Below are 8,663 nucleotides of genomic sequence, written 5' to 3'. Positions count from 1 at the left end.
AGCCGCCCCGCCGGACTCCGCGCATCCCTCGGGCGCTGGAAGCAGCGCTTTGCTTCCCTCCCCCTCCTCATCATCATAATCACCATCCTCATCCTCCTCCTCCCAAAATGGGGCGACCCCTCTGCTCGCCCCCACCCCAGCGTTAAAGCACAGCCACACCGGCTACTCCCGCTGGAACAGAGCACAACGGAGCAGGAAATCCCGAAATCCAGAAATCCCGAAACCCCCCTTTTTTTTATTTTTTCTGACAAGGTGCCACGGTGCCAGACAAACGCAATTAAAGTTGCCCCGTCGCTGGGTAAAGCAGCACAAGGCGCCTTGGGGCCGGGGGAGGGCGCGGGTTTTGAAGCCGGAGAGGTTGGATGCTTACGCAAAAGGTTCTTCTCTAGAGGATGGGTTTATAAATATTTCACCTACTTTAGCTGGGGAAGGCTGGCAATTTTTAGAACGCTCTTTCCAGGCAGAGCAGCGCCGCTGGAGCCGGGCCGTGGCGGAGCGCTGGCTGCAGGTGGCCGGGCACGCTCGGGGACTCGCCCATGCTGTGACCCTGCGCCTCTGGAATGCGGCTCCGGGGCCGCAGGTGCTCATTCCCACCTGGCCACGGCTTAATCTTTAGCCAACCCCAAATTTCATGCCAGCCCTTGTTCTTCCGCGCCGAGCTGCCCACAGAGCGCGGGGAGCCGCAACCACCAGGGCACAAAGGCATCGCGGCAGCGAGGGACGGCGATAACCGCGCCCCAAACCCCCCAAAACGCCCCAAACTCGAGGTTCCTGCGGCTGCCGGGCACCTGAGGCCATTAAACAATCAAAGAGCGCCCCGAGGGCCGGCAGCGGTGTCCTTGTGCTGCGTGACCGATGGGGACAGCCAGGGCCAGGCAGGAATGAGGCTCAGGGACAGGGCGTGACTCAACACGGCACGGCGGAAATGGGGTTTTATCCTTAGGGCATCCGACACCTCCCGAACCAGCCCGGATGGGGACGCTGAGCCGCAGCCTGGGGCTCTCCCTGCCGGGCAAAAACTCGGTTTGAGGCCGCGCTGCTGCAGCAGCCTCTGCTTCCCTTCCCCTGGCAGAAGGGAAAAAGAGTTGGGATAAAAAAGCCTTTCTACCAAAAGGGTTGGGATAACAAAGCCAAAGGTTTGAGATAACAAAAGGTTGGGATAAAAAAGCCTTTCCACCAAAAGGGTTGGGGTAACAAAAGCTTTCCACCAAACGGGTTTGAGATAACAAAAGGATTGGGATAAAAAAGCCTTTCCACCAAAAGGGTTGGGGTAACAGAGCCTTTTCACCCAAAGGATTGGGATACAAAACCTTTCCACCAAAAGTATTGGGATAACAAAGCCAAAGGGTTGGGATAACAAAGCCTTCCCACCCAAAGTATTGGGATAACAAAGCCTTTCCACCAAAAGAAAAAAGGGGATAACAAAATCTTTCCACCAAAAAGATTGGGATAACAAAGCCTTTCCACCAGAAGGATTGGGATAACGAAGCGTTGCCACCTAAAGGGTTTGGATAACGAAGCCTTGCCACCAAAATTATTTGGATTACAAAATTTTCCATCAAGATTTTCCATCAAAAACTGCTGGGGAAGGCAGCCAGGAGCACCGGAGCACCCACCTGGGTGTGCTCCTGTGTCGCCTGCTCCAGGTGACCCTGGCTGGGTGACCTCCAGAGGCCTTTTCCAACCTGAACAATTCCAGGATTCTGCAATCGCCCAGCTCCCTTTCCCCATCCACCTCCCTGCGCTGATGGAGGAGCTGATCCTCATCTCCCACACTCCAGGGGCTCTGCCCCAAAGGAGCGACTGACAAAGCTTCCCCTGGGCCACATTCCTGATCTTTATCTGGAGATAAGGGCGACCCAGGGACACCTGAGCTCGCTGCTCACGGCATCAGCTCCCCAGGGCTTGAATTCCTACCCTGGAATGGCCCAGCCGTGCCCTCCCCAGCTCTGCAGCTTCTCTGTGCCACCCCAGACACAAAGGTGGCATCCAGAGGTGACAAATACAAATGTCAACCCAGCCCCTACCCAGAGCCACACCAGTGACCTGGGTGATCCTGGGAATGTCAGAGCGCCACTCCTGGGAATATCAGTGCCATCTCCCAGAAATATCACAGTGCCAGCTCCTGGGAATATCAGTGCCATCTCCCAGAAATATCACAGTGCCAGCTCCCGGGAATATCAGAGTGCCACTCCTGGGAATATCAGAGTGCCACTCCTGGGAATATCAGAGTGCCATCTCCCTGGAATATCACAGTGCCATCTCCCTGGAATATCCCAGTGCCACTCCTGGGAATATCACAGTGCCATCTCCCTGGAATATCACAGTGCCACTCCTGGCAATATCAGAGTGCCAGCTCCTGGGAATATCCCAGTGCCACTCCTGGCAATATCAGAGTGCCACTCCTGGCAATATCAAGTGCCATCTCCCAGGAATTACAGAGTGCCTTTCCTGGGAGTACCACAGTGCCAGCTCATGGGAATACCAGAGTGGCAGCTCCCAAGAATACCAGAGTGCCAGATCCCGGGAATATTAAGGTGCCAGCTCCTGGGAATATCAGAGTGCCAATCCTGGGAATATCAGAGTGCCATCTCCCAGGAATATCACGGTGCCATCTCCCAGGAATATCAGTGCCAGCTCCCAGGAATATTAAGGTGCAATTTCCCAGGAATATCAGTGCCATCTCCTGGGAATATCAGTGCCAGCTCCTGGGAATATTAGGGTGATTAGAGTGCCATTTCCCAGGAATATTAAGGTGCCATTTCCCAGGAATACCAGAGTGCCAATCCTGGGAATATCAGTGCAATCTCCCAGGAATATCACAGTGCCAGCTCCTGGGAATATCACAGTGCCACTCCTGGCAATATCAGAGTGCCAGCTCCTGGGAATACCAGAGTGCCAGCTCCTGGGAATACCAGAGTGCCAGCTCCCAGGAATATCACTGTGCCAGGTCTCAGGAATATCAGAGTGCCAGCTCCCAGGAATATTAAGGTGCAATTTCCCAGGAATATCAGTGCCAGCTCCCGGGAATATCACAGTGCCATCTCCCAGGAATACCAGAGTGCCACTCCTGGAAATATCAGTGCCAGCTCCTGGGAAAACCAGAGTGCCATGTCCGAGGAATATCACAATACCATCTCCCAGGAATATCAGTGCCATGTCCCGGGAATATCACAGTGCCACCTCCCAGGAATATCACAATACCATCTCCCTGGAATATCACAATATCATCTCCCAGGAATATCACAATACCATCTGCCTGGAATATCAGTGCCATGTCCTGGGAATATCACAGTGCCACCTCCCAGGAATATCACAATACCATCTCCCTGGAATATCACAATATCATCTCCCAGGAATATCACAATACCATCTGCCTGGAATATCAGTGCCATGTCCTGGGAATATCACAGTGCCACCTCCCAGGAATATCACAATACCATCTCCCTGGAATATCAGCGTCATCTCCCAGGAATATCACAATACCATATCCCAGGAATATCACAATACCATCTCCCAGGAATATCAGTGCCATGTCCCGGGAATATCACAGTGCCATCTCCCAGGAATATCACAATACCATCTCCCTGGAATACCAGACTGCCAATCCTGGGAATATCACAGTGCCACCTCCCAGGAATATCACAATACCATCTCCCTGGAATATCAGTGCCATGTCCCGGGAATATCACAGTGCCATGTCCGAGGAATATCACAATACCATCTCCCTGGAATATCACAGTGCCACCTCCCAGGAATATCACAGTGCCATCTCAGTGCCATCTCCCAGGAACGCCAGGCCCTTCCACCAGGGCTGCCACAACCCCTGCAGGATCTGCTTGCAAATAAGCCCCGAGGCGTGGGTGGGTTTAGTCAGCACAAGAACTCCCAGATCCCTGCTGGCTCCACAGAAATGCAGCTCCCCTCCCCGGAGGGAGCTCATCAAAATGCGAGCCACAGGAGATGCGGGCCCCGAATTAGCTCCACGAGGAGGCACTTCCAGGCTGCTTTCCAAACTGGAATCGCTGCTGGGCTTGCGCTGAATTGAAACACCCCCAGCTCTGCGCTTGCTGCAGGGTGAAGCCGTGAATGGAGGGAGGGCAGGGCTGCAGCCACGCCGTGCTCCAGAGGGTCCCGGTGGCCTTTGGGAAACTCCTTCCTTTGCTTTCGCACATTCCTGGCGCAGAAAGGATTTTTTTAGGCATATAAATTATTCTTTTCGACCAGAGGAGCTATTTTTTTACAGTGCTGGGTCCTGCTTGAAGTGACTGCAGAGCTCCGGCCCTGATTTGTTGTGCTGTTGCAATCACCTCTCTCAGCCCAGGCTCAGCACAGTGGGGAAATCCAGCCCTAAAAATAAATTTTCTAAGGGTTTCCTTGGGGTGGAACCACCTGAGGCCCCACAGGACAGCAGAGACCTGGAGCTCCTCCAAGGCCTTCCCCAGTGTTTGGGTTGGCAGCTTGGCCAAGGCCTTGGAGTCAGAGGTTGGGGGAGTTCTCCCTGTCCCCATTTAGGGCAAAGTGGGGCTGAGAGACCCCTGAAACCCCCAGAGTTACCCCAGCAGCCACGTGTGATGGGCCCAGGAGCTCCGTGTGCATTTGGAGATGGGACCAAACAAAAATCCCAGTGTCGCAGACATCTTTTATGGAAAATCCTTCCCTTGGGATTTTTCCTCCTGAGAAGCTGCGAGGCCTCAGGAACAAAATGCAAACAATGGTTATCTGCTGCTGTGGAATGCAACAGGTGCATCTGGGATTTGATCATGTGGTTGTTTCTAATTAATGGCCAATCACAGTCAGCTGGCTCTGGCTCTCTGTCCGAGCCACAAGCTTTTGTTATCATTCCTTCTTTTTCTATTCTTAGCCAGCCTTCTGATGAAATCCTTTCTTCTATTCTTTTAGTATAGTTTTAATATACTATATATCATAAATATATAAATATTTATATATCATAAAAATATATATAATAAAATAATGAATCAGCCTTCTGAAACATGGAGTCAGATCCTCGTCTCTTCCCTCATCCTGGACCCCTGTGAACACGGTCACAGGGGACAGTGGTGGCAGTGGCTCCAGGGATGTCCTGTACTATATACTCTACTGTATATATGATATTTTCTAAAAAATCCTTTCCTTAGGATTTTTTCTTCCGAGAGGCCTCAGGAACAAAATGTAAACATTGATTATCTGCTGCTGTGGGATGCAACAGGTGCATCTGTGATTGGTTGTTTCTAATTAATGGCCAATCACAGTCAGCTGGCTTGGACACAGAGCCCGAGCCACAAACCTTTGTTATCATTCCATTCTATTCTATTCTTAGCCAGCCTTCTGATGAGATCCTTTCTTCCATTCTTTTAGTGTAGTTTTAATGCAATATATATCATAGAATAATAAATCAGCCTTCTGAAACATGGAGTCAGATCCTCGTCTCTTCCCTCATCCTGGACCCCTGTGAGCACGGTCACAGCCCAGCACCACCTGAGCTGATAAGAAAATAACTCTGAAGCACTGAAGCAGCTTGAGGAATTCCTGAGGGCACAGAACCGCACCTGTGAGGGGCCGGCTGCAGGAAGGATGCTCAGCAAAGCAGACACGGGGCAGGGAGTGTTTGTTCACCTCGTGCTTTTCGGGGTCAGAGCTCCCGGCCGGGCTGGTTTGGGGAGCTCCCGTTCTAGGTCAAAGCCCAGCCTGAAAGCTGTGGCAGAGCTCGTCACACCCGTCTGCAGGAGGAAGCGCTGCCTCCTCATCCCCGCCCTCCCATCCAGCTGGAATTGCTCCCACACCCTCTGCCCTGCAGCTGCCGCCCCGGCGCTTCCTCACCCCTGCCCCAAATCCGTGCCACGTTTATTTTTTATTTATTTTATTTATTATTTTTAAAGTTTTTCTAAGCCTTCTGATGTTTACGTTCCTGTAACGAGCTTTCTCATGCGCTTTCTGTAAATAACTGATTGCTTGGCATTCTTTTGTGGAGGGGGAGAAATTTGATGGGCTGTTGGTTTGTCCAGTGCCATTGGAGAGGTGGCACTGCCACCCCCCAATCCAGGATCACTTTACTTGAAAATAATGATGTAAATCCATCCTAAATGTTGGAGTCAGAAATTAAACCTTTTTTCTTTTTTACCTTGGAGATTCCAGTGTCCACGTGGATTTATTTCATGTCCTAAAGCAACGAGAGCCCACAGATCCCCTAAAAAGATCTCCCAAAGACCCCACAGATGATCTCCCAAAAACCCCACAAACGGATCCCCCAAAAACTCCACAGAGCCCCCAAAGACCCCACAGGTCCCTGAAAGACCCCAAAGATGATCCCCCAAAGACCTCACAGATAATCCCACAAAGACCCAACAGAGCCCCCAAAGACCCCACAGATGATCCCCCAAAGACTCCACAGATCCCTCAAAGATCCCACAAATCCCCCAGAGACCCCACAGATCCTCTAAAAGACCCCACAGAGCTCCCAAAGATCCATGGATAATCCCACAAAGACCCCACAGACCCTCAAAGACCCCACAGATGATGTCCCCAAAGACCCCACAGGTCCCTCAAAGACCCCACAGAACCCTTAAAGACCCCACAGATGATCCCCCAAAGACCCCACAGATCCCTCAAAGATCCCACAGATCCTCTAAAAGACCCCACAGAACTCCCAAAGATCCAAGGATAATCCCCCAAAGACCCCGCAGAGCCCTCAAAGACCCCACAGATGATGTCCCCAAAGACCCCACAAATCCCTCAAAGACCCCACAGGTCCCTCAAAGACCCCACAGAACCCTTAAAGACCCCACAGATGATGCCCCCAAAGACTCCACAAATCTCTCAAAGGCCCCACAGATCCTCTAAAAGACCCCACAGAGCTCCCAAAGATCCACGGATAATCCCATAAAGACCCCACAGAGCCCTCAAAGACCCCACAGATGATCTCCCAAAAACCCCACAAACCATCCCCCAAAAACTCCACAGAGCCCCCAAAAATCCCACAGATGATGCCCCCAAAGACTCCACAGGTCCCTCAAAGACCCCACAGAGCCCTCAAAGACCCCACAGAACCCTTAAAGACCCCACAGATGATCTCCCAAAAACCCCACAAATGATTCCCCAAAAACTCCACAGAGCCCTCAAAGATCCCACAGATGATGCCCCCAAAGACCCCACAGCTCCCTCAAAGACCCCACAGAAGCCTGAAAGACCCCACAGAACCCTTAAAGACCCCACAGATCCTCTAAAAGACCCCACAGAGCTCCCAAAGATCCACAGATAATCCCACAAAGACCCCGCAGAGCCCTCAAAGACCCCACAAATCCCCCAAAGACCCCCCAGATCCTCTAAAAGACCCCACAAATCCCCCAAAGACCCTGCAGAGCCCTCAAAGACCCCACAAATCCCCCAAAGACCCCTCAGCTGAACCCCCAGAGCCCAGCCTGGCTCTCCCCACCTCCCTGCAGTGCTGAGGGCTCTCTCCACAACAGGAACATCCCCAAAGGATATTCCAGGGCTGGGTACCCCAAATCCCGGGGGATTTCAGCAGCTGGATTTGTGGGGAAAGGGAAAATTTTTTCCCTGAATAATTTGTCCCTGGTTCCTTCCTCAGGCCCGGGCAGGGCCTGGCAGCTTTGGCTGTGTTTGCCCACGGGGTTGTGCCAATGTTGATTCAGGGCTCCGGGATCCCGGCAAAGGACACCGGGGACGTTTCCCTGCCCAGCTCCCTTCGTGTGGCGTTCGCATTTCTGTAAAAATCCCTCTGCACGGGAGCCGTCTCCTGGGAAGCTGAGAAACCTCGGGGAAAAATGAAAACAAGAATTACCTGATTTGCTTCCGCTGTGTTTTGCTGCTTTGGAATGTGTTTACCCACAGGTGATTGTTTAATTAGTTTTATATTAATTATTTTGGCTCTTTGGCCAATCAGTGTCAAGCTCTGTCAGACTCTGGAAAGAGTAATGAGTTTACATTATTATATTTTCATTATTTCATTATTATTTTTTCATTATTTCATTATTATATTTTCATTATTTCATTATTATGTTTTCATTTTTGCATTATTATATTTTCATTATTTCATTATTATCTTTTCATTATTTCATTATTATGTTTTAGCCTTCTGTAAGTATCTTTTCTGTATTCTTTAGTATAGTTCTAGTATAGCATATAATGTAATGTAATGTAATCTAACGTAATGCAATGTAATATAATAAATATAATAAAATAAATATAATAAATATACTACAATTAATATAATATGATATATGATATGATATGATATGATATGATATAATATGATATAATATAATATAATATAATATAATATAATATAATATAATATAATAAAATATAATATAACCTTCTGAGATCATGGAGTCAGATCCATCATTCCTGCCATGAGGATCCCTGTAAATAAAATTTATTTTTTTGCTCAAAATTCCAGCAGGAAAAGGGGCTGGAGCTGCAGGAAAAGCTGATTTCCCTGGCACTTCCCACCTTCCTTCAACCCTAAAAAACCCCAGATCCTTCTCCTATCAGAATTTTAAAAAAAGAGGAAAAATCCCATACAAAAGATATCCCATAAAAACCCATCCCATATTCCATAAATCTTACTTTGGAGAACTCACAGTCCAACAGATCAGATGGGAAAACCCAAATAAAACATTGGAAAAACTTGGGAAAATGCT

This window comes from Ammospiza nelsoni, chromosome 23, assembly GCF_027579445.1.
Source record: "Ammospiza nelsoni isolate bAmmNel1 chromosome 23, bAmmNel1.pri, whole genome shotgun sequence".
Lineage (NCBI taxonomy): Eukaryota > Metazoa > Chordata > Aves > Passeriformes > Passerellidae > Ammospiza > Ammospiza nelsoni.
This window is presented reverse-complemented; position numbering follows the sequence as displayed.